Here is a 24641-nt window from a genome sequence, read left to right as displayed (position 1 = left end):
AGAGAGAGAGAGACAGAGAGAGAGAGAGAGAGAAACAGAGACAGAGACAGAGACAGAGACAGAGACAGAGAGGGAGAGGGAGAGAGCCCTAAACAGAAAGTGTTCCTTGGTAAAATTTTATGTAAAGGTCTTTAGTGCCTTTATTATATAGAAAGGACTGACTTAGATAAGTGAGAAAAAGAAAGCAGGCTTTAGGCAAGGAAAATGAAACAGAGTTTGTGTTTATTTTACCAAAAAGAAAACATCTATGGAGTTAATTTATTTATTGGGTTTACAACATCCTTGTCACCTCTGGCAGCATGTAGACTAGGAGACACTGAAAGGAGCCCCCCAGATCCTCCCTCCTGCTGAATGTCCCTGTAAAGGTAAGAACAGAACAGGTAAAACAATACCCCTCCTCTGACTGTGTGGTGGCCCCATGAGGTGAAGGAAAAGCTGTTGTCTTGCTGCAGTGACTGGGTTATTTCTGGCTCTGCTCCCAGTTCCCACCCCCAAACCCTATGGGTGGGCTGAAGAGCAGAGATTGGGGATGCTGCTGTGGATTCTGAGGGCAACTCAATCTTTCTGAGAAGAGGCAGTGGAGGCGTAATAGAGAGCAGATCAGGAGGGAGAAGCTGGCTGTGTGGATGGCGATGCACCAAGGAGACATTACACCAAATGCTCTTTGTGGTTACAATCTCAGGGTTTCCATAAAAGGGGGCCCCTAATGTTCACAGGGTCTGCAGCATTGCTCCATAGGCTCTGTCACATTGTAGGCCCCAAAGACTATGAACAGGCTTGATGTTTCTCCATAGTGCATTTGTGAACGCATTTCTAAGACAAATATAAACGCTTTTTGGAAAAGCAGCGTGGCTTAGTAGATACATCCTTGGGTTTGGAGTCAAAGGGCCTCATGTTACTCCCTGTGACCTACTCTGCTACCAAGAGCAAGTCTCTCAGCCTCTGTGGGCCTTCGTTGCTACAGCTACAAAATGAAGGACAAAAGATTTTCTTTAAGGTCCTTTTCTTGAATGAATTTTTTTTGTAACAATCCCTAGATATCTGTTGTTGCAGATTTTTTACACCTCAGCTGCCATCCAATGGTATGGATAATGCAGAGGACGTGCCTGACATTTATCTGTAATGTCTGTGATCTGATTATAAAGCAGGGCTGTGGATTTCCATAGGCCATATTGTGAAAATCCAGGCTCAGCATTTGTGGCTATACCATTTACAGAATGCATGTATGTAGGGTGCACACGGGAAGGCAAGGGAACTGTGACCACTAATTTCATAGTTCACTTTCACTCATGTCACACTTTATGCTATAGGATTAGTGATGGGTTGCACCTTTTCATATTATTTATGTGCCACAAGTAAAAACATCAAAATACAAAGGGAGAGGGAAACATGTACTACTCCTGAGAGAGGTCAAAATATGAGGCTAGATTAGGCAATGTGGTTTTAAGGAGAATCATCACCTCTTAGTTCCATTTCTTTGTGGCTTGGAAAGTGTACATCTTGGGTTGTTTAGTTTCTTCTAGAAACAGGTCAGTTCTATGACATCATCTTACAGTCAAAAAGACTCAGGATTGGGATCATTTCTCTCTTAAGACCTTTTTAAACACATACCAGAAGACACGTTTGGAATATTGTGTTCAATTCTGGTTGCCCCATTATAGGAGTGTCCAGAAAGGAGAATCCAGAATGGTGAAGGGCCTTCTACTTAAGCCACATGAGCTGCTAAAGGAAATCTGAGGTTTAATATAAATAGGACTTAAGTGGGGCATAAAAGCTAATTTTAAAAGTACAAAGGGCTTTCATGCATTTCATGCTTTTCATGCATTAACTTTACTTTGCTTGACCTCCCAAGAGTAGAGGAAAAGGAATGGTCTACTCAGGAAGAAGTGGGATCCTTTCAAAGAAGGTCTTCAAACAAGGATTGGATGGCTATTTCTTGGGTACACTGTACAGGGTATTCTTGTCTATGTATGAATCGAACTATATAGCTTTTGAGGTCCCTTTGAACTATGGCTCTACTTGTCCTGGTGCTAAGTAGACACGACCCAAAGGTCATACCATATAGTGCCACAGAAATTTAGATCTAGAAGGGACCATTTGGTCCCAACCCTCATTTTTATTGATGAGGGAACCAAGGACTAGAGGGGTTGAATGACTTGGCTAGCAACATATTACTAATAAGCCAAGAGGTAAGAAGAACTCCCAAATATCCCAGTGCCCAGTCTAGGGCACTTTCTATCACAACATGTGCTTCCTAATTCTCAACATCTTTCCTTATAGGTCAAGGGTCTGACACAAGCAGGCATGAAGACACAAGTAAAACATCATCCTCTCCCCAGGAGATTGTTCAGTACCCAGATTAAAAGGTACACCAGTGCTTTAAAAAGGACTAGACCTGTGATAGTAGGACAATATCTTTCAGCTAATCCTTGTATCAGTTCAGTTTTGAGCACAGAATTGTTTTCTCGCTCAAAGAATGCATCCCATTAGAATGAAATCCTCTTGGTCCAATTGCAGAAATCTTATAGAAGTCTCCCTGCGATCTGTGGTTGTTTTTGCCTAATTGGAATAATTGAAAATGACATTTACATTCTACTCTGCTGACATCCATTTTTTTTAAATTTAATTTTCTTTTTTATCCTTATGAACTTGACAAACATCAACAAACATGAATATTTCCTTATTCAAAGAACAGGAAAAGAAGATTGTATATAAAACCATTATCTTTTTTTATAGCTTATATTTTTAAACATGAATTTAACATGGTGGTTCTAACATTGCTCTACTTATTTGTGTCCCCTTCTGAACTTCTTTTTGTTTTCTTCTACATATTTTAAAATTTTTAATTGACTCTCTTTGCCTTTCCCTTCTGTTCCCTTCCCTTCCCTTGCCTTCCCTTCCTTTTCTTATTTTCATATCACTGTCCGTTTTCCCAATGAAAGTTCTCCTTTGTAACAAATAATTGAACAAAACAAACCTAAACATTGATCAAATACATCTCATTCTGCAAACAAGTATGAAGCATATATTATCATCAGCCTTCTGAATTTCTGGATTTGTGACTGGCCACTACATTTGTTGACATCCAGCTCAATAATGAGTCACCAGAGAGAGAGAGAGAGAGAGAGAGAGAGAGAGAGGCTAACCCATTCTGAGATGCTCTAAATGGAGACTTTTGCTTTGGAAAAAAAGAAAGCCATCATAACAACCTGATAATTTTCTGTGGCACTTGATGAAAGAATTTTACAGGCCAAGATGTTACCGAGATTGAGGCAGGGCCAAGAGTCTGGTGTGAAACCTACGTTGAAGAAAAAACAGTATCTCGAAATGGCCACTTCTTAATTTTGGTTCCCTGGAAGATCACATAACCACCAGTACCTAATTATAGTTGGGTAACTACTGGTTAATGATAGAGCCTATTGATTTCATGCTTGCTTTGAACTTAAATGTCTTTTTAGTAAGCCTAAGCCCTAGAGATGGGAAATATAAAAAGATTTTCATTGTGAGATAAAGTAGGTCTGGACCAGATTAGCAACCAGAGGCTGGCACTGAGCTGCTTTCTGTCCTTCTCCCACTCAACACACACACCCCATTTCCCTTGGGAAACAAAGATCTGGACTAAAGCAGACCTAATCCCATACCCTGCTCAATGAAGGCCCTGGCCTCCCTTTCCTCTTCCCTCCCCCCCATTTCTTCTTTGACAAGACAAAAAACCAGTTGTACAGTTTGGTCCCTGGTTTGGGGTGTTGTTTCTTGCCCTGACAAGTCATTACCATCTGTCTTAAGGAACAAACTCTATTTGACTCTGCCATTAACTTTCCTGGCAGGGCCACAATTGTTGTATGAACAGTCATGAAATTATACCATCTCTTCCAGAAGTCCAAAGGGTTTTGGTATTTGTAACCTCATTCTCCCCACCACCCTCACCTCGATCCTTCACTTCTCCATTAGATCTCACCGATCTATTGGGTCCTGATTTGCAACACAAATCTAAAATGCTGATAAGACTTCGAATCTTTGTTGTTGTTTTTTTCTGACCTTCTACTTCCATTCACTTCCTTTTCCTCTCCAGAGCATAGCTCACCTTTCCATAGTACCTTAAGGATGACAAAGAGTGGACAACATAAATATTTCCCCTCTTGAAGGGGATGACACTGAAGGCTAGATGGGGAAGTGGTCACATAGCTAATAAATATCAAAAATGGGTGACAAAAGTCAATGTGTTGACTGCAAGACTGGTGCTCTTTCCATCATGGCACTCAGTCTCTCTGACAAAAGTCCATTGTTTGACTTTGGATGTAACTTGCCACGTGATCTTCCTTAGACACCCTATCTCCTGTCTCTATGCGTTTGCACAAACTGTCTTCCATGCCTTGGAATTGACTCCTTGCTCACCTCCCCCTTTAGGGATTCCTAGTTTCTTTCAAAGCTCAGCTCAAGAGCTATCTCCCATATGAGGCCTTTCCTCTCTCATTTGTTAATATTTTCCCTCTCCTATTGTCTTGTATTCATTTGTATATATATACTCACATGTATACATTGTCTTTCCTGATTGAATGTAAACTCTTTGTGGTCAGGAATTGTTTTATTTCTGTCTTTGCATGCCCAGTTCTTAGCACAGAGCCTGGTCTATAGTAGGTAATAATGTTAATTGTTTCATATATATATATGTAGATATATGTTAATTGATTTTTCATAGAATAATAAAGTTCTAAGGGGCCTTAGAGATTGCCAAGTCCATCTGCTTCATTTCTCAGAAGAGACCCAGACACATGAAGTGATTTGTCCAAACTCACAAAGTGAATTAGTGGCAGAAGGATAAGGGAAAGGAATAAGCATTTATAATGGCACCTACTATGTGCCAGGAAATATTATTTCATTTGGAACTCTAGTCTCCCATCTCCAGCTAAGCTAACATTTCATGGTGTCTCATGGAGTCATTGAGTTGAGCTTGTTCCATTACATTTCCCAGGGAGTCTGCTTCTTGGGTAAAGTTTTCTACCTTCTTTTATAAACCATTTCTTCTTCTTTCTCCTTTTTTTCTCTTAAACTCTAATTTCATTTATAGTTTCATTTATTTCTTGCTTAATTTCTTATAACCATTCTTGTAATCCTCATGGCCAAGGCATGTTTTGTTTCCCTCTGAGGCTGTGCTTGTAGTTATTGAGGGGTTTCTCCCAGGGAGTTCTGGAGTTGACCATCTCTGTCTCCTTCTTGAATAGTCAAGAGTTGATTCCTTCTCCTGCTGTGACTCTTAGATGCTCCAGTAAAATGCCGGGAAGCACGTCAGTCTCGGGTCTCTTGAACAGCACCAACCATGCTGGTGTCCAGGTGCTGAGGTGGCCCTCTTTTTGTTATGGCCTCCAGTTCTCTGAGAACTAGATGGCCAGGCCCCATGGGGACTGACTCCACCCCCTGCCTTTGTTCTGACAGGCCAAGGCCAAGATCTGTTTTCAGGTCCCCAAGGTTGGAGCTCATATTCCCTCCTGTTCAGAATGTCAACTGTTTTCAGATTCATTTTAGGGACCTTGTATTGGTTTTTCTGCTGTATCTCTTCTGCCTTCTTCTCCTGACTTCCAGCCATTTCTTTCAGCCCAAATCATTTTCACTGGCATATCCCCCTACCAGCCTCCAAAATGTGTTTTTGTCAAGTTCCAGCCTTATTCTAGACTGATTGGAGGAATTTCTACTATGTCTCTTTCATTTTCTTTCTCCTTGTTTTTTGGGGGGCACAGTGTTGGAATTTATGTGCGACATCTGAGCTTCTCTTAAAGCTTTTACATCTCTATCTTTTTTATTTTTTTCTTGAGACCTAGTCTCCCTCTATGGTCCAAGCTAGAAGTACAGTGGACAGGTGTAAGTCCAACTTCAATATTAGAAGTCATAGAGACTTTGACCTTCTCTGTTCCTGACCTGTTCACCCCTCCTTGGCCAGCTGGAGGGCACCCACACCGAGGTATTTAACATATTCATGCTAGACTTAATATTGCAGCTCAGATCTCCAGCCATCAAGAGATCCACCAGCCTCAGCCTCCCATACTGCCAGATGTTATAGGCATGCATCATTACCATACCCAGCTTATATCACTGCCTTAACCAAAAGTCCACTTAATTTTATGTATGAGTGTCAAAAACAAGTGTCTCTTTGGGGGAAAATATTTGGAAGATCTTTGATTTTTTTTTTTTGGCATGGGCCTTGATTTTACCCACATAGATCACCTCCCACCAGACTTGAAGCTATTCTGTGAGAGATTCTTCAAGAACCTCTCTCAGAGGAGATGAGCTTCTCCATTATCAACTAAGGGAGTCCTTTAACAACCAGCACCATAGTGTGATATTGCCAGCTTCTGGAACAAATTCCTTGGCAAAGACAGAGATAAAGGATTTTTGTAGACATTATGCCGTTTATTTCAAATGTGTAGCACATTCTATTTCTGCTATTCACTCTTTGACATTCATTGACAAATAAATGGAGTTCTGAAACTGAGATTCCCAAGGAAGAGGATTTTTTCTAACTTTTCCTATTTGATTTCACTAGGCTTTTTTCCCCCATATCCCTTCCTGGTAGGGGCTTGTTTCCTATGCTGCCTTTGAATGTTGTCCCTTCCCCCAGTTGGAAATTCTTCAAATACTTAGTGTCCAGAAGATGAAGGTATTCTCAGCCTAATTCCTGTCCTGGGGGACATTTTTTTTTTACATACTTCCCTGTCTTATCAGAGTTACAAGGAATGTCTATATTTGGCCACCCCACCCACCCTGGCACTGTAGATTAGATATTTTGGGCTGTATCAACAGCTGGTTTCCATGCAATCAATTGACCTTGCATCCATTCAACCAAGTTGGTAGGGAGGTCAAATAAGTGGGCCAGATGTACCATCTGCACATTCTTCCAGCCAGATAGAGAAGTGCAGTCAGAGTTTCCAAGCAAGTCACTGGCTGGTGAGCCCCAAAGCAAAAGGTATCAGCAGATTGGGTTCTGGGTCCTGTTGTATTTAAAAACAAACAAACACATTATTGATGACTTTTTGGGGGAGGAGTAGGATATCATTGTCTTTTATAAACATACATCTTTCTGCCTCTCCATCCAATCAGCCTTCCTTTGTAAGGATAAAAAGACCCAAAACACCAAACCCACATCCAGTCATCCTGGTGACTAGCTGTGTGATTGTTACTTAATCCCTCTGTGTCTAAATTTCCTCACAAACACTTGGTATAAAAATAGGGTTTTTGTTTTTTAGTTTATGTTCAGCTAAAGACCCTATTCTGATGCCTTATCATGGCTTAAAGTTGACACTGAGGGTTCAAAGATGCTTACAAATGCATTCTGCCCAAGCCCAGGTCTGACTGTGTCATCTGTACTACTCAAGAAACTCCAGTGGCTTCTTTTCACCTCCAGGATGAAATATCAGATTCTCTGCTTGGCATTCAAAGCCCCACTTAGCCTTTCTAGTCCTCTTACACCGTACACCCCTACCTGTCCCTTTCCCCTCATGTACTTTTTGATCTAATGATGCTGACCCCTTCCCTGTTCCTCAAATAAGATGCTTATCTCTGGACATTTTCTCTGGCTAGCCCCCATTCATGGAATGTCTTTTCTCCTCATTTCCACCTCCTGATTTTTCCCTGATTTTATTCCAGTCCCAGCTAAAATCCTACCTTCATCAAGAAACCTTTCCCAATCCCCCATATTTCTAGTGCCTTTCTTCTATTGATTATCTCCAATTTATTCTGTATAGAGCTTGTTTGTTCATAATTGTTTGCACATTGACTCCCCACTAGAGTGTAAGCTCCTTGAGGGCAAGGACTGCCATTTGCTTTCTTTGTATCCACAGCTCTCAGTCTGGCACATAGTAGGGATATATACATACTTGGGTTGGGTTTTTTTTTTGGAAGCAAGGCAATTGGGGTTAAGTGACTTGCCCAAGGTCACACGGTTAGTAAGTGTCAAGTGTCTGAGACTGGATTTGAACTCAGGTCTTCCTGACTCCAGGGCTGCTGCTCTATTTATTGTGCCACCTAGCTACCCCTACTTAATACACGTTTTTGATTGATTTGACTGACAGTCATAGTGAAGCAGTGGATTTGGAGTTAGAAAACCTAAGTTTGAGTCTAGGTTCTACATGCCATCTGGGTGATCTGGGGCAAATCACTTAATCTTTCTAAACCTGTATTTATATATAAATGGGGAAAATAATGTGCCTACTACCTAATCTCATAGGGGTATGGTAAAGATCAAGTAAGATAATCAATCAGCAAGTATTTATTAAGCACCTACTACATACTTAATAGGAGGCAGCTAGGTTGGCTCAGTGGATAGAACGCTGGGCCTGAAGTCAGGAAGACCCAAGTTCAAATCCAGCCTCAAACAATAGCTGTGTGACCCTGGGAACTCACTTAATCTCTGTTTGACTAAATCCACTGGAGAAGAATATCACAAACTACTCCAGTATTTTTGCCGAGGGAACCCCATGAACAGTATGGCTCACGAGGTCACAGAGAGTCAGACACACTCAGTAACAACAAAATGTACTGAATAGCCCAGAGACACTGGGCTTGGGATACAAAAGCAAACATAAAAGTCTCTTCCCTCTTCCCTCTCTCTCTAGAAGCTTACATTCTGTTGATGCACCTAAGAGTGCTTTGTAGCCCTTAAAAGGTAAAACTGGTTTTTGGACCAAGTACTTAGGGTCTCTGGTCTACACTTTCTCAAGTGTGAAATGCAGGGATTGGACAACCTGACCTTTCTCAGATCTCTTGCAGCTCTAAATCTAAGACTCCAAGCATGTTTTCCAGTAATAATACTCAGATGACTTGCCTTCTAACACCTATTGCTACCACTTAATTGCTGGGAGATGTTAAGCCTCAGTTGTTTCCTTTATCACATGGAAAGACTTTTGGTTTCCCAGGGTAGGGAAGTCTGGTGTCTGAGACTGAATCTGAACTAAGGTCTGCCCAGTGCCCAGCCCACCCCTCAATCTACCTTGCCACACTTCTGTTCCTCTAAAAGTTGGGGCCAAGCCCTCCCTGTCATCTAAAGGAAAACACTTAACCAATCTCTCTAATACTTACATGGCCTACCTCATTGTGTTGCTATGATGATCAGATAATAATGAATGCTTAGCATACTTTGAAAACTGTAAAGTGGGCTGCAGATGTCAGTTCACATTCTAATGGAGATTACTCTGGTCTATGGTGTCTTGCCCTAATATAATCCCATAGAGCAGAATTTACAAACTTTTAAAAAGAGACAAGGAATAAGACTTAATAGTCATAGTGTAAATAGGGGGCGGGCGGTGGAGAGAGAGGAAACTCCCCTCCCCCCCAAAAAAGCAAAAAACTCAGCAACTTCTCAGTTTTTTTCCCCATAAAAACCTGGTATAGATGTTTCTTTATCCATATTTTATTTCTTTCCCCATCTAATATTTAAAGACTTTCCTTCATATTGTGTGATGAAAAGTTGACATCAAAATAACAGCAATATTATTTCCCTAACTCCCACTGCTTGCTTCTCTCAGCTCCCAGGCTAACTTCCTATTTCCTAATGCTAATGAGCAGTAGTTGGAACCATTTTGTAAGGTTCTCACATTAAATATTTTAACAGAGCACAAAACACTAGTTCAACTTCTCTCAACTTTAGAAATTTACTAGTTCCTGGGTCAGTCTGGATAACTGGGGAACTCTGTGTCAAAGTGGCTCAAGTACTGGATTTGGGGTCAAGAAGTCCTGGGTTCTAATTCTGCCTTAGACACTTACTAGCTGGGTAAATCTAGTTAAGTCACCTATTCTTCCCCTACCCTTTCTCTCAGTTTCCTAATAGGGATATTAATAGCAACTACCATATGGAATTTTTTTGTGAAGATTAAATGAGATGATATGTATAAAGTACTTTATAAATATTAAAGTTCAATACAGAGGTTAGATGTTTTTTATTAATGTAATGAAGAAGATAGAGAAACACATCTGACTCCCTGCCACCAACATTCAATCTTGGTGCAAATGAGTAAGTCACTTTTTTTTTTAAAAGCAATTGGGGTTAAGTAACTTGAGCAAGGTTACACCACCAGGTGTTTCTGGGTGGATGCTAATTGTCTGAACCCGGATTTGATCCCCCAGGTCATCCCGACACTGGGGCCGGTGCTCTTACTCGCTGTGCTACCTGGCCGCCCAAGTCACTTTATATATATATTTGAATATTTGATTTCAAAACTTTGAATTCCAGATTCATTCCCTTCCTCCCTTGTCACCCACCCTTACTGGGAAGATAAGCAGTCCAGTATAGGATGTACATGTGTGGCTAATGCAAAACAATAACAAGGTAGATATATTGTAAAAGACTGACTATGTTTCCCTCCCTCCTATCCCACCTCTCACTTGTTCTATTATCTACTTTGATCCCATCCCTTTTCGAAAGTGGGTGCTTCCAACTTCCCTCCCCCCAAGCTTGCCCTGCTTTCCATCAGCCCCCCCTCTCATCCCCTTCCCCCCCTACTCTCCTGTAGGGTGAGATACCCTGTTTAGTGTGTATTTCATTCCCTCCTCAAGCCAAATTCAATGGGAATAAGGTTGACCCATTTCCTTTTGCCTTCCTATTCTTCCCCTCCATTGTAACCATTTCCCCTCACCTCTTCTGTATGAGATAGTTTACCCCATTCTGTCTCTCCCCATCTCCTCTCATTATATTCCTCTCTCACCTCTTAATTTCACCTTTTAAGTATCATCCCTTCCTGTTAAATTGGTTCTGTGCCCTCTATGTATACCTGTAAACATATATATATATATATATATATATATATACACACACATTCACATATGTATTCATATGCCCATATACCCTCATATATAGAAATATATATATTTCTATTCCCTTCAGCTACTGAGAAAAGTTTCATAAGTTACAATTGTTGTTTTTCCATGTAGGAATGTTAATAGTTCAACTTTGATAAGTTCCTTATGATTTCTTTTCCCTGTTTACCTTCTCATGCTTCTCTTGCTTCTTGTATCTGAATGTCAAATTTTCTGTTCACTCTGGTTTTTTCAGCAAAAATGCTTGAAAGTCCTCTATTCCACTGAATGACCATATTTTCCCCTGAAATATGATACTCAGTTTTTCTGGGTAGGTGACTCTTGGTTTTAATCCCAGCTCCTTTGACCTCCAAAATATCATATTCCAAGCCCTTCAATCCCTCAGAGTAGAAGCTGCCAGAACCTGGGTTATCCTGATTGTGTTTCCACAATATTCAAATTGTTTCTTCCTGGCTGCTTGTAATATTCTCTACTTAATCTGGGAATTCTGGAACCTGGCTATAATATTCCTAGGAGTTTTCTTTTTGGGATCTTTTTCAGGAGGTGATCGGTGGATTCTTTCAACCTCTATTTTGCCCTCTGGTTCTAAAACATCAGGGCAGTTTTCTTTGAGAACTTCCTGGAGGATGATTTCTAGGTTCTTACTTTGATCATGGCTTTCAGGTAGTCCAATAATTTTTAAATTATCTCTCCTGGATCTATTTTCCAGGTCAGTGGTTTTTCCCATGAGATATTTCACATTGCTTTCTATTCTTTCATTTGTTTGGATCTGTTTAACAGCATCTTGATTTCTCATAAAGTCATTAGCTTCCATTTGGTCCAATCTAATTCTGAAGCCATGATTCTCCTCATTGGGCTTTTGAGATTCTTTTTCCATCTGGCAAATTTGGCTTTTTAAGGCATTCTCCTCCTCATTGCCTTTTTGAGCCTCTTTTGCCATTTGAGTCAGTCTGTTTTATAAAGTGTTATTTTCCTCAGTCAGGCTGTTGACTCTCATTTCATAATTTTCTTGCATTGTTCTCATTTCTCTTCCCAATTTCTCCTCCACTTCTCTTATCTGCTTCTTAAGGTCCTCTGTGGCCTATAACCAGCTCATATTTTCCTTTGAAGCTTTTGGTGCAGGAGTTCTGACTTCACTGTCTTCCTCCTGTTTTATGCTTTGCTCCTTTTGTCCCCAAAATAGGAGCATAATGTTGGAATCTTCTGTCTGCTTTGTTTCCTTTGCCTGGTCATGTTGCCCCTCAGTCACTTGACCCCTGGACTTTTTGCCACAGTAGGACTCTGACACCAGACAGGGGAGCTTTCATCCCAAACACTGGGGTTTTCTTAGCTGCTGGAGGTATTAGAAGGGTGCCCTCTCTGAGGTCTCCACACGCTCTGGCAAGCTGGACACACACCCCAGGACCTCCACCCTGGATTGCAATCCAGATCCAAGCAGGTTAAAGAAAGAGCGATTACCCCTGGGACTGGTGCTTGGTCCCCCTACACTCTGCAGGCCAGGAGCTGAAGCCGCCATGTGGTGCTGGCTGGCTTTGCCGGCGACGCACTCCCACTTACTGGTCCCAAAGTCCAGACTGCACTGACCTCTCACTTTGTCCTTCGCATCTATGTGTTGATAAATCTGGAAACAGCCACAGCTGTTGCTGATCTGGAGTCCCTCCAGCTGGTGGCTGGTTAGGCCCGCCCTGGGGCTAAAGCCTCAGCATGGGGCTGGGCTCGGCTCCCAGAGCGCTGTGCTGCATTCCTGCTGGCCTGCCAGGCTGTCCTCAGTGGGAGGTTAGCTTCTCTGTGTCATTTTGTTAGTTCTGTAGCTCCAAAGTTTGTTTAGAGTCCCCTTTCTACACAGATTGGAGAAGGGGGAAGCTGGAGCTGCAGGGAGGTCCTGTTTCTACTCTGCCATCTTGACTCTGTCCCACCTCCCATGTCCCTTTTTTAAAAAGTTGTATTACTGCCTTTTTTTTTTTTTGGAGGGGTGAAGTTAGGGCAATTGGGGTTAAGTGACTTGCCCAAGGTTACACAACTAGTTTTGTGTTGTGTCTGAGGCTGGATTTGAGCTCAGGTCCTCCTGACTCCAGGGCCGGTGCTCTATTCACTGTGCCACCTAGACACCCCCATTGCCTTTTTTAATGCCATAATCATTTCACCTTATGTGCTCCCTACCACCTAAAGCTTCTTTGTCACAAAGAAAAACATTTAACCAAGACCAATCATTTGACAGAACCACATATGAAAGTGTCTACTGTGTTACACAACAATAGTCCTTATATTATGGTCCTTATAATATAATATATATATATATAATTAATATAATATAATAATATAATAGTCCTTATAATAGTCTATATTATGACATAGAAGGTATGTTTGAGGATCAGTTCTGGAACTGAAACTATTTACTACAATTCTAGAGGTAATCTATGAATTCCTTCAATTGGCATTTCATTTTCTGTGTTGGGAAGTTCTGAGCAATTCTCTTATATATTTTTGTTGAATTATAGTGTTAAGGTCTTTTTGTCTTCTCATGTTTAGGGAGACCTATGATCCTTAGGTTATTTCTATGCCTCCTGGCTTCAAGATCCGTTTTTTTTTTCTTTTGGAGAGCAGTTGGAGTTAAGTGACTTCCCCAAGGTCACACGACTAGTTAGTGTTAAGTGTCTGAGGCCAGATTTGAACTCAGGTGTTCAAATGGTCCTTTTGACTCCAGGGCAGGTGCTCTACTCACTGTGCAGCCTAGCCACCCCAAGATCAGTATTTTTTTGCTTGTAAAGGGAGCATATTTTCTTCTAGTATTATTGTTTTTTTTTTTTTTTACTTCTCTTCTTCTGTATTGGTCTTCACTTCTGTGCATTTGCATTCCTAGTCTATCATTATCTCTTTTGTTTCTTTGGTGAGAGTTACCATTGTAGATTCAAGTTTTTCTAGACTGCCCATTACTTTTTGCTATGAAAGATTTAAATTCTGCTTTCATATTTCTCATTTTTTGAACCACTCAGGAACAGTGTGTTGTGGTTCCATTTTATCCTCATATTCCCACAGGGTCTTCTGTCTCATCAAAAGTTGGATCATTTTCCTTTGTTTTGCAGTATTTATTTATAGATGCCTGGACTTGTTCACTAGATTGGGAGGTCATATTTTCTTCTGTCAGTAATGTCCTGATGACGTATCTACTTATGTTTAACTTGAGTTTTCCTCTCTTTTGAGATATTTGGTCACTTTAGTCTCTCTCCCCCTTCCCCAATTCTTTAATTTCCCCTATTGCTCACTTTTTAACTCCCTCCCCTGATAGTGATCTCTTTGGTAGCTAGATCTGAAAGCGCCACCAATTTAAATCTCAGCCCCATGTGACTTTTGTGAGGACAAAACTGACCCCAGTTGGAGTGCTGCACAACGTACTCTCCACCCCCCTCCCTGTGTTGGGTTGGGTTTTATCACAAGCCTGCTTTTGTGTCCTCAGGTTTTGTTTCTGTGTCCTTAGGTATAGTAGTACAGCTTCAATGCCAGTAGCATAGTGGCAGCAGAAGTAGGGGTTCTGAGTGAGCTCAGAGTAGGTATTAGTTCCTATTTTCTTTTTACCTTTCTTATGGGTTCCAAGTGTCCTAGACCATGGAGACAACTGAAGTTGCTTTATCTATGACACATTTTGTTTGGGAGAGGTTTGATTGGTCCCAGGGATCAGATCAGATCCCTAGTCCTCCACCCTTTTGGTAATGTCTGTCTGTTCATTATAATACACCAAAATTTGACTGCCATTCCTCTCCCCCAAACAAGATCAATTGTTTGTTCTGACAATCAAGGAAGCCATGAACTGTATGAGACCTTGGATGAGTCTCCTCTCTGGACCTCTGCTTCCTTAAAAGTGAAGTAAGGGAGTTTGGATTAGAAAATCTCACATTTTGATGCTTTTTGAAGTAGATCACAGTTTGTCTCTTTTTTTCTTCACCTTGCCTCCAGTTAACTCATCTCACTCTTATCTTGCCTTAAGCTATGGCCCTTGCCAAGAGGGAGTAATCTTCTAAGCCCTCTGTTATTTCCAATATTATTCTAAAGTGAGGTTAACTTTTAAATAAATGATATTTTTTAGTTGCCACCATAATTTAAATATTCTTTTGGCTTTTTTAGAATGACCTTTTCCATATCTCAGAAATGTAAAAATATAAGATATCAATTAAAATATACTTTAAAAAAGAAAATACTCTATAAATCCCCCCACCTAAGCACAATATTTTCTACTATTTATTCTCTCTTCTACTAGTATTTCTACCACTTCTTTTTTTTTCTACTATTATTCTCATCTTTAATATGGCAAATTTGCAAGTACCTGAAGGGTTTGTGATTTTTCAGGGTGGGGAACTTCTGGTGTGGGAATTCTTTCAAACGAAGAAATGGAATATAATTCAACAAGCATTTATTGAGTGCCTTCTGGCACTGGGCTATGTGCCAGGGACACAATGGGAAAAAGTGGAATAATTCCTGACCCAGAGAACTTAGATTCTACTGGATCTATCATGACTTAGTAGGAAAGTTCTGGGGCTTTGCATAAGGAGCCAACCACCTGATCCACTGGGCCCTGCTGCCTTTTATTTGGCATTAAAGTAAAAATCCACACCTGGACTCTGGTGGATTGCAGTATTTACTCTATTCATTGTCCCTGATCATTTGGATGAGGCTTTTTGGCTGGAAGTGTTTGTGTTTATGGGTGAGTGATGAGTGGGACTGGGGCATCTGTGCCATTATTTAGGAGCCACATGGGTTGTGTGTATGCTGTTGATTGCCAATGTGACTGTACTTAGAGGAAGCCAGCCTAATCATCTTGGGGACTTATATGATTCCCTTTGGAGGAACTTCCAACCACTTTGCAGACCATTATCTCATTAATCTCACAATACCCTGGTGAACTGGGAGAAGCTAAGATCCTAATGAACCCATTAGATGCTGCAAAACACTCTGCTAATGTTATATACACACTCATACTCCCTTCCTCATCACCCCCAATTCCAACCAAAGAAACTGAGGCAGAGAAAAATGAGGGCACCTCATCTTGGAAGACCTCTTTGATCCCCCTGGTCAATAACAGTCAATATCTATATCTATATCTGTACGTTCATATTTGTGTGTGTGTATCAATGTATATCCATAGTAGATGGTATATAAATGCTAGCAATACTAATACTAATGATGATGATTATTATATTGGCACCTTTTCTTTGGTAAGTTCTTGGGGATGGGATCAGGCCCACCATATTTTATTCCTCTCCTGACTCTTCTTGTGACTCTTTGGATATCTCCCCACCCCTCCTCTACCATACCTCACCCTACCAAGGGTATTTTCCTCCCTCCCTTTTCAGTTTTTGTGTGTTGTCTCCCCTATTAAAATGTAAACTTCTTGAGAGCAGGAATTGTCTCTTTTTTGGCTTGTATTTGAATCCTGAGTGCTTAACACATAGGAAACACTTATTTCCTTCTTGCCAGGTCACTGGACAACTACTATTGCTTACTATAGTAGTCTATGTTTATGAAATTTCTTCTGCTGGATCATGAGCTCTTTGAGGGCAGAGACTATGCTGGGGGGTGGGGAGAGAACCTGTGGCCTCAAGGCCACATGTGGCCCTCTAGGTCCTCAAGTGTGTCCCTTTGACTGACTCTAAACTTCACAGAACAAGCAAAGCTGCAGGTTCCCCACCCTAGGACTATGTTTTAACTAGATGTCATCTCTCCCCCCAGTGCCTAGCATTGTGTCCTGCACGTAAGAGACATGGAATACATATTTACTGTATTGTATTTTCTACAAAAGGGGACAGCTAGGTGGTGAAGTGTATAGAGTGCTGGGCTTTAAGTCAAAAAGACCTGAGTTCAAATCTGGGCTCAGATACCTACATTTACTAGCTGCGTGACCCTAGGCAAGTCACTTCACCCTGTTTGCCTTAGTTTTCTCATCTATAAAATGAGCTGGAGAAGGCAATGACAAACTACTCCAATGTCTTTACCAAGGAACCCCAAAAATAGGGTCACCAAAAGTTGAACATTGCTGAACAACACCCAATTAAAAAAAAATCTCATGTTAGTTAGTTAGTTAGAATCTCAAAGTTCATTTATTTTGTGGATCTTAAGATTTAGGGAGAAGGGGGAGGGTAGGTGGTGCAGTGAATAGAGCACTGAGGACCTGAGTTCAAATCTGGCCTCAGACACTTAACACAAAAACTAGAGGTGTGACCTTGGGCAAATCACTTAACCCCAATTGCCCTCCAAAAAGAAAAAAAAGATTTAGGGAGAAGGCCATAGCAATCATCTAGTCCATACCCCTTTTACAGATAAGAAAATTGAGGACCAGAAGCATTAAGTGATTTGTCCAAGATTATGAAGGCAGTACCAGATTTGGACTTAAGTGTTCTCACTACAAATAATAAATGATAATTATATAGTCTGCCAAAAGCTTTGCCTATTTATTTCATTTGAACTTCACAACAACCCTGGGAAGTGAATATTGGCATCATTTCCCTCCCAACCCCATTTTACAGATGAGGCAAGTGAGGCTAAACACAATTCTTCCTGTCTCCAAGTCTATTACACTATCTACTCTAGCAGTCTCTTTCAGAACCAACGCTCTTTCCACTAAAATTTCATTCTTTTAAAAAACCATTTATTGGGGAGAGGGATGATATAGGAGGAAATTTAGATACACGATGTACCAAATGGAGAGCTGTTTCCTGTGGAGCCTGTATAGAACCAGACTGAGAATGTAGTCAGCCAATAAACAGTCTTAAGTGCTTATGTGTCAGGCATTGAGCTAAGCACTGGGGATGCAAAAAAGGCAAAAGACAAAAGATGACTTGCATCTTTCCCTTCTATGTCCCTCTCAGGCTCTTCTTATGTGATACTGTGAATTGTAGTTATCCTCATTGGTGCCTTATCCTCCCGTAAGTCAGGAAGACTCATCTTCCTTAGTTCAAATTTCATCTCAGACACTTGCTAGCTGTATGACCCCGGGCAAGTCACTTAACACTGTTTGCCTCGGTTTCCTCATCTGTAAAAATGAACTGGAGAAGGAAATGGTAAACCACTCCAATATCTTTGCCAAGAAAATCCCCAAATGGGGTCATGGAGAGTCAGACAGAAATGAAAAATGACAACAACAAACAACAACAACAAGCACCTCGAGGGCAGGAATAGGTTCATTTTATTTATGTATCCACTGCACCTTAGCACCATTACAATGCCTTAATACACTGGGGTGAATTCAATTGATTAGCAGAGGGAATGGAACTAGGGAGGAATGGATTTGCCCAAGGTCACATAGGTATTAAATAGCAGACATGACTTTTGAGCTGAGGTCCTCTGTCTTTTCCTAACACATGACATATAGCCCTTGCTGGTCCAAGATTCTCCGCATGGGATCAACAGCCCCAGCTATAAAAAGAAGAGGAGAAAAGTAAGATGTCGCTACTTAGCAAGATGATGGAATGGACTGTTTAAATGGCTAAGTCAGAGCTACAGGGCTCACTTAAGATAAGAGCCTTTTATTTCTAAAATGGAACCAAATGTGTGGGGAGCTGGAAAGTCAAAAATATGCTTCAGAAAGGAGCATCTGGCACAGGGCCAAGAGAAAGCTGCAGAAACACTCTTCTGAGTGGTGACTTTGGGGTACAGCGGACCACTTTTGCCAACTCAGTGCTTTACTTATAAGTGCAATTCAATTATACTTGCTTTCCCCCCCCAGGCACTTGCAAACACATCTATTTATTTATTAGGTTGACCCCATTTGGCTTAATTCTTCAGGTATCTGCCCAGGGCTTTATGATTTTATTTTATTTTATTTTATTTTTTTTTGCAGAGTTTTGCAGAACGCTGATGAAGGCTCTGATTTGAAAGAGGCCAGGATGAGTCATATTTCCACACTGTTTCTAGATCATAGATCTGTTTCTTATTCCTTTTTTTTTTAATCTGAAGGAAAGTTTTAGAAGGGGCCTGAAATAAACTGTGCTCTGCATCCCTTATTGCAAAGCTATAATTTATGGAATTCATTTACTGATACCAGTAGGCAAGATTAGCCCTCAAGCACCCTTTAGTGGGAACTCCTGCCCCCTACTTCGAGTGCTTGGGATCTTCTGTATTACATTCCTATTTCTCACTATTTAAAAGCAAAAACACCCCTTTTATGGAAAGGATCTTATCAACTCATTTATACTCAAGTATGAATGGCTGCTAAGGCTTAACCATCTGATATGCTACGTATGTAAAGCTTTATCATTTACAAAAGTTTTCATATATATGTTGTTATTTGATTCTAATAACAGCCTTGGGTGGCCTTTGGTCACATAGTTAGTAAGTGTTGGGCCAAGACTTGAAGACCAACCTTCCAAATCCAGTGACGTTTTTGCTACGCTGTCCTCTGAAACTGGTAGCTCATCTAAGAGTGTTTGTATTTTATCAGCAGACTGTCTTCAGCAAAATAAAATTTTAATGGTGACATTTCAAATGTTAGGATATTTGGGGAGGGTGAGACACATCTTTGGAGTATTCTTGAAATCATACTATAAAGGTAAACACTGACTGCTTCTAAGCATATGTCCTTGCAGGTAGAGTGTAATGTCACTTCTTTTTAAAAATACATTTTTATTTATTTCATTAAATACTTTCCAAAGACTTTTTTAAAAAAAAACTTAACATTCATTTTTTTAAAATGTTGGGTTTCAAATTCTCTCCTTCCTTTTGCCCCTCCCCTAAAACCTTGAGAAGGCAAGTAATATGATATCAATTATACATGTGAAGTAATGCAAAATGTATTTCCATATTAGCCATGTTGCAAAAACTGAAGAAAAGTAAAGAAAGTGAAAAAAAGTATGCTTCAATCTGCACTATATTCATCAATTCTCTCTGAAGGGGGAGATAGTATTTTTCATCATGGGTCCTTTGGAATTGTCTTGGATCATTGTCTTAATCTGAGTAGCTAAGTCTTTAACATTCGATCACCTACAAATGTCATTTCTTAAATTTCATAAAACAAAATTTACCCTTGTGTAGACAGTATGGTGAAGAATCAATCTCTCCCTATCATTGGACTGCATGAGGGTCAGCCTGACCCTACACTAGTCTAGAATCCAGACTTCAAAGGAGGCATGGACAGGAGATTGTTTGACATGTCTAGCAGTAATACTTCAAGGTTTCTACTCTGCTCTCCTTCAGTAGTTCTGTGGACCTGGAGAGTATACACTTGCTGATATATGGATAAGAAAATTTGGGACACATGTTTACAATAGAGATGGCACAGTTGATGAATCCATGGAAGCTGATGTCCTTCCATTTAGTTAAAAATTAGTCTGTAGAAGCAATTTCCTTCCTTGCTTCCTCTGTTTTCTGAGAAAAACTTCTTCAAGGGGACTTTCCTGATCATGCTCCTCCCCAATGAGTTTGTAATCATTTTGTATATATCTTCTATTTACTTATCTGGGAACTTGTATCAATCTGGTTGAGAGCAAGCTCCTTGAGCTTAGCAACTAACTCCTGTATTTGTATTCCCAGTTCCTCCCACAGTGTCTGACACAGATTAGGTACTTAATAAATACTTATTGATTGAATTGTAATGTGGGAGTAATTAGAACCTTGGGAAAAAGAGACTGTCACCTTGATTTATTTGTGGTGTTAAGGGGAATGCCCCTTACAGAAATGAAAGCCTCTAACACAGAGTCAGTTTGGCCAAGACCCGGCATCCTTGGCATTTGCATGTTGGGGAGTGCACCAGGGATGCAGTTCAGGACCTAATTGGAGAAAGGAGCTTTGAATCACATCTGATGGCAGGATAGGTGTAGTTTTCAGGACTGAGATTAAATGTTTGCAGAGTTGGAGGTGGGAGAGGAGAACAGGAGAAAGATAAAGATGTAGAAGGAGGAGGAGAAAAATTGATGTGAAGTCAAGGAGGTCACTCTGTGATGAATCTCACCACAACCAGTCTAGAACTGGGCTCATGAGATGGTGTTGCCTTTTGGAAATTGAGCTTTCACTTCTTTGAGGAAAAAAGAATGAATGAAGGAGCCTAAGGTTTCCCATGACTGGGTCAAGGAACAATGCCAGACCACCAATTCCACACTAAGACTCATTGTCATAGTCACTAAGATGTCTGACAATGCCCTGGTGGGCGCATCACCAATGCCCTCTTTTCCCCAGTTTGAATTGCTATACTGAAAAGATAGCATAGGAAAAGGAAAACCACACCCTTCCAGGACAGTGTGGGAAGAAGTCTTTTTGGGTGATAGTTGATATAGTGCCTGCTATTTATTTTATTCTTTGTTCTTTATTTTGCAGGGCAGCTAGGTCATGCAATGGATAGAGAGAGCACTGGGCTTGAAACCAGGAAGACTCATCTCCATGAGTTCAAATCTGACCCCAGACACTTACTAGTTGTGTGACCCTAAGTCAAATCACTTCACCCTGTTTGCCTCAGTTACCTTACCCATAAAATGAGCTGGAGAAGGAAATGGCAAACCACTCTAGTATCTCTGCCCAAATGGGGTCACAAAGAGTTGAACGTGACTGAAATAACTGAAAGACTACAACAGTGTCATGGTGCTCCTTAGGAAAGATTGCTTCAGAAGTTTAGCATAAAGATTGGTGCGATCTAGTGGTCAGATGTGTCCAAAAGGACTGTGACTCAAGAGAGAGATGGGTTACTATCTTAATCAATAAGGATAATAGAAAGCATGCTGGATTTGGAGTCAAGAGAGACCCAACATGGGCGGCTAGGTGGTGCAGTGAGTAAGACCTCTGGCCCTGGAGTCAGGAGGACCCAAGTTCGGTTCCGGCCTCAGACACAACACCCACACAAACAAAAGTAGCTGTGTAACCTTGGGCAAGTTACTTAACCCCAATTACCCTCCAAAAGGCAAAAAAAAAAGAGAGAGAGAGACCCAACATTCAAAGACCATATCAGACATCAATTTGTTTATGACCGCGGGCAAATCACTGACATGCTCTGAACCTTCACTTCTTCATCTGTAATAGTAATTATGTATAATATTATGCCATACGATTATTGTAAGAATCAAGAGTAATACTACATGTAAAACACATTGTAAACCTTTAAGCAATATTAAAATGCTTCCTCTTATTATCAACTGGATATTATATTTCTATTAATGCATGTTAAGATTTCACAAACATTTTTAGCAGCTATCTATACTGGGGACTCATATTAAGCTCAAAGTCAACTAAAATCTCCTGTTTTCTCACCCAAATCATTATTCTTTAGGCAGGTCTTCCTCGTTCTGTATTTGTGCATTTTGTTTTTGGACCCCAAATACAAAACCTCACTTTTATCCTTACATTTCATCCTGTTAGATGCAACTTCCTGTCACATCTTTTGGCTTTTGGATCACAAACTAGCCCTTCTAGCTTTATCTCACTTGACTCCATATGTTCATATAAGTATCTGACAAAAATGTTAAAAAGAAGTGGACTGAGAGGAGATTATAACAGCACTGAATTAGAGGCTGCCCCCTAAGTTGCCATTGATCCATTAAACAAAGTTCCCTGAGTTTGGTCATTTTGATCAGTGCCCAATCCATTTGATTTTACTGTCATCCATCTTGTCCACTAGGGTACCATGGGAAATTCTGTCAAAAGCTTTGATACAATCTACATATTTTATGTCTGTGATATTGCTCAGTAATAGAAAAGGCAATGAATTTATATTCAAGATATTTAAAAATGAGAAGATGCCAGGAGAATGGGGTCCCTTTCAGGAGATAATTAGTGGGTCCTTTCTATTGGTCTGGATAATTTTCATTTATGATTTCTTGAAATACAGTGGGTTTTTTTTAAATTGTGGTTATCAGGAAGTCCAATGACTCTTAAATTATCTCTCCTTTACTTATTTTCTAGGTCAGCTGTTTTTGATACAAATATCTTACACATTCTTCTTCTTTTCAAACTTCTGATTTTATTCTAGTATTTCTTGCTATCTCATGGAATCACTGATTTCTCATTTTCAAGGAGTCCATTTCTTGTATGAGATTTAATACTTACTTTTTACATTTTTAAATTTTCCTTCTAATTCTTTCCTCCAGAGGAAAGAATCTTTCATTTTCTTTCATTTTCTCACTTTCATTCATCTTCTAGAGGCTCATTAAGTTCTTGCAGAAACCATTTCCCCCCCTTTATTATGGGGTAATTTAATCTTTCTTTTGGAAGATCTTTAGATCTAGAATATTTCTAATACTGATCAGTATTTTGTTTTATTTTTTTTAATTCATCTCCAGTATTAGTTCCTAAATTGGAGTTTTGTGCTAGGCCTAGGCTTCACTCTGTGTTGCACTTTTGAGTGGGGTGGTCAGTCCTCCTTGGTCTTGCTCTGGGTCACCTGGAATCCTGTGCCAATCTCAACTTCCCAGGGTTAAGTAAGTCCTATGGATCTCTGAGTTTTAAAACACTGGAACTTTGGGGTCCATGATACCTGGGTTCAAATTCTGGTTCTATGCATGCATGTGACCATGGGCAAACTCAGCCTGTAAAATTTGGGCAACATTACCAGAATGACCTATTTCACAGGTTTTTATTTTATTTTTTGGAGAAAAGTTCCTTGAAAGTATTCACACCATATATGTCCATAAATTTTTAAAATAAGACTTATAGATTTGTTGGTTTATAAACATCTTGTTAATGATAACATTCTTTTTACCCTTGAGGAACAAAATCAAACCAAATTATGTTTTTAGCTGACTCTTGAAAAATGAAGTCATCTTGTGAGGGGAGAAATATTCTCTCTCTAGCATCTCAGAAAAGAGTGTTAGGGAGTCTCAGATGCTCTGGGCCTCATTGTCCTGGTCAGAGAGCTGTTGTGCCACATTGACCACTGACCAGTGCTGTTCTCTAGGCTTTCCAAGGTTCCAACCATGGAGCTTCCTGATTACCCTGGGGCTCCTTGAGGGAACCCTCTGCTCTTACTGTATCTGGAAACAGAGCCTTGCAGGCACTCTTGCAATGCATCAGGTCCATCTTTGGTGATGCTAGGAAGCTACCCTATGATAGCACCAGTTTTGCTGACAACCTCTTTTCCTATTGCCCTTGGGTGTCTCACTGACCTCTTAGAGAGTTTTGGGGTGGAAGAAACCATTTACTATGGTTTCTCATTTGATTTGTTAGTCATTATTCATTCTAGTGTGAACTTCAAGGTTTTATTGGAGTAGGTATGTGGGAGTTGGGCAATCTGCCCATTGGCTCCCATTTAGTCATCCATCTTGGCTGGAACTTCTGATGCTATAAGAAGGAAAAAGATCAAAAACAGTCCTTTAAAAAAAGTGACTGAGGAGATACCATCAATTACCAACCCATATATATATATATATATAATTTCTCAACTCTATAAAAATCTTTATGGTAATGGTCTATGTGCACATATAAGGTATCCTTGATGGAAATATGAGAATAGAACAAAGAAACTTTCACAGATGATTCCATATAGTGGAATGTATATTTAATCACATAAGTGATGTGTAAAGGACATAAAACCCTATTGTTCCTATAGTTCATTGATTTTTTTAAAGAGGTACTTAACTCAGTAGGATAAAATGCATTTTAAAAGTTTTCCTCAAACCAAGTATCTCCAACTTTTATATTAAAATCATAGATAATATTTATGACAACTGTAACCACAGAGAAAACTTTCTTCAATGATCCACTGAATGTTATCAAGCAAAGCATAAAAGGGAGAAGGATGCTTTCCTAAGGTACATATCAGTGTCATGGAGGTTGTCTTGTACAAAGTCCAAAAAGAAGAGAAATTTCCTATTGATTGTAGGTATTGTTGCTTTTCACAGTTACACATTGTACTTGAGTCCCTTGAACGGTAC

General features: G+C 40.2%; 1 long non-coding RNA gene across 1 annotated transcript; it reads left to right on the top strand.

The window, feature by feature from the left end:
- Positions 1-222: 222 nt before the first annotated feature.
- Positions 223-21883, top strand: LOC138174836 (uncharacterized). Its single transcript, XR_011171828.1, has 3 exons — positions 223-365; positions 2281-2366; positions 21100-21883. It is a non-coding gene; the product is annotated as an uncharacterized lncRNA (long non-coding RNA).
- The last annotated feature ends 2758 nt before the right edge of the window (positions 21884-24641 follow it).

This window comes from Petaurus breviceps, unplaced genomic scaffold (assembly GCF_028583685.1).
Source record: "Petaurus breviceps papuanus isolate PSGF00001 unplaced genomic scaffold, PetGlider_PUasm1.0 76, whole genome shotgun sequence".
Classification (NCBI taxonomy): domain Eukaryota; kingdom Metazoa; phylum Chordata; class Mammalia; order Diprotodontia; family Petauridae; genus Petaurus; species Petaurus breviceps.
This window is presented reverse-complemented; position numbering and strand designations above follow the sequence as displayed.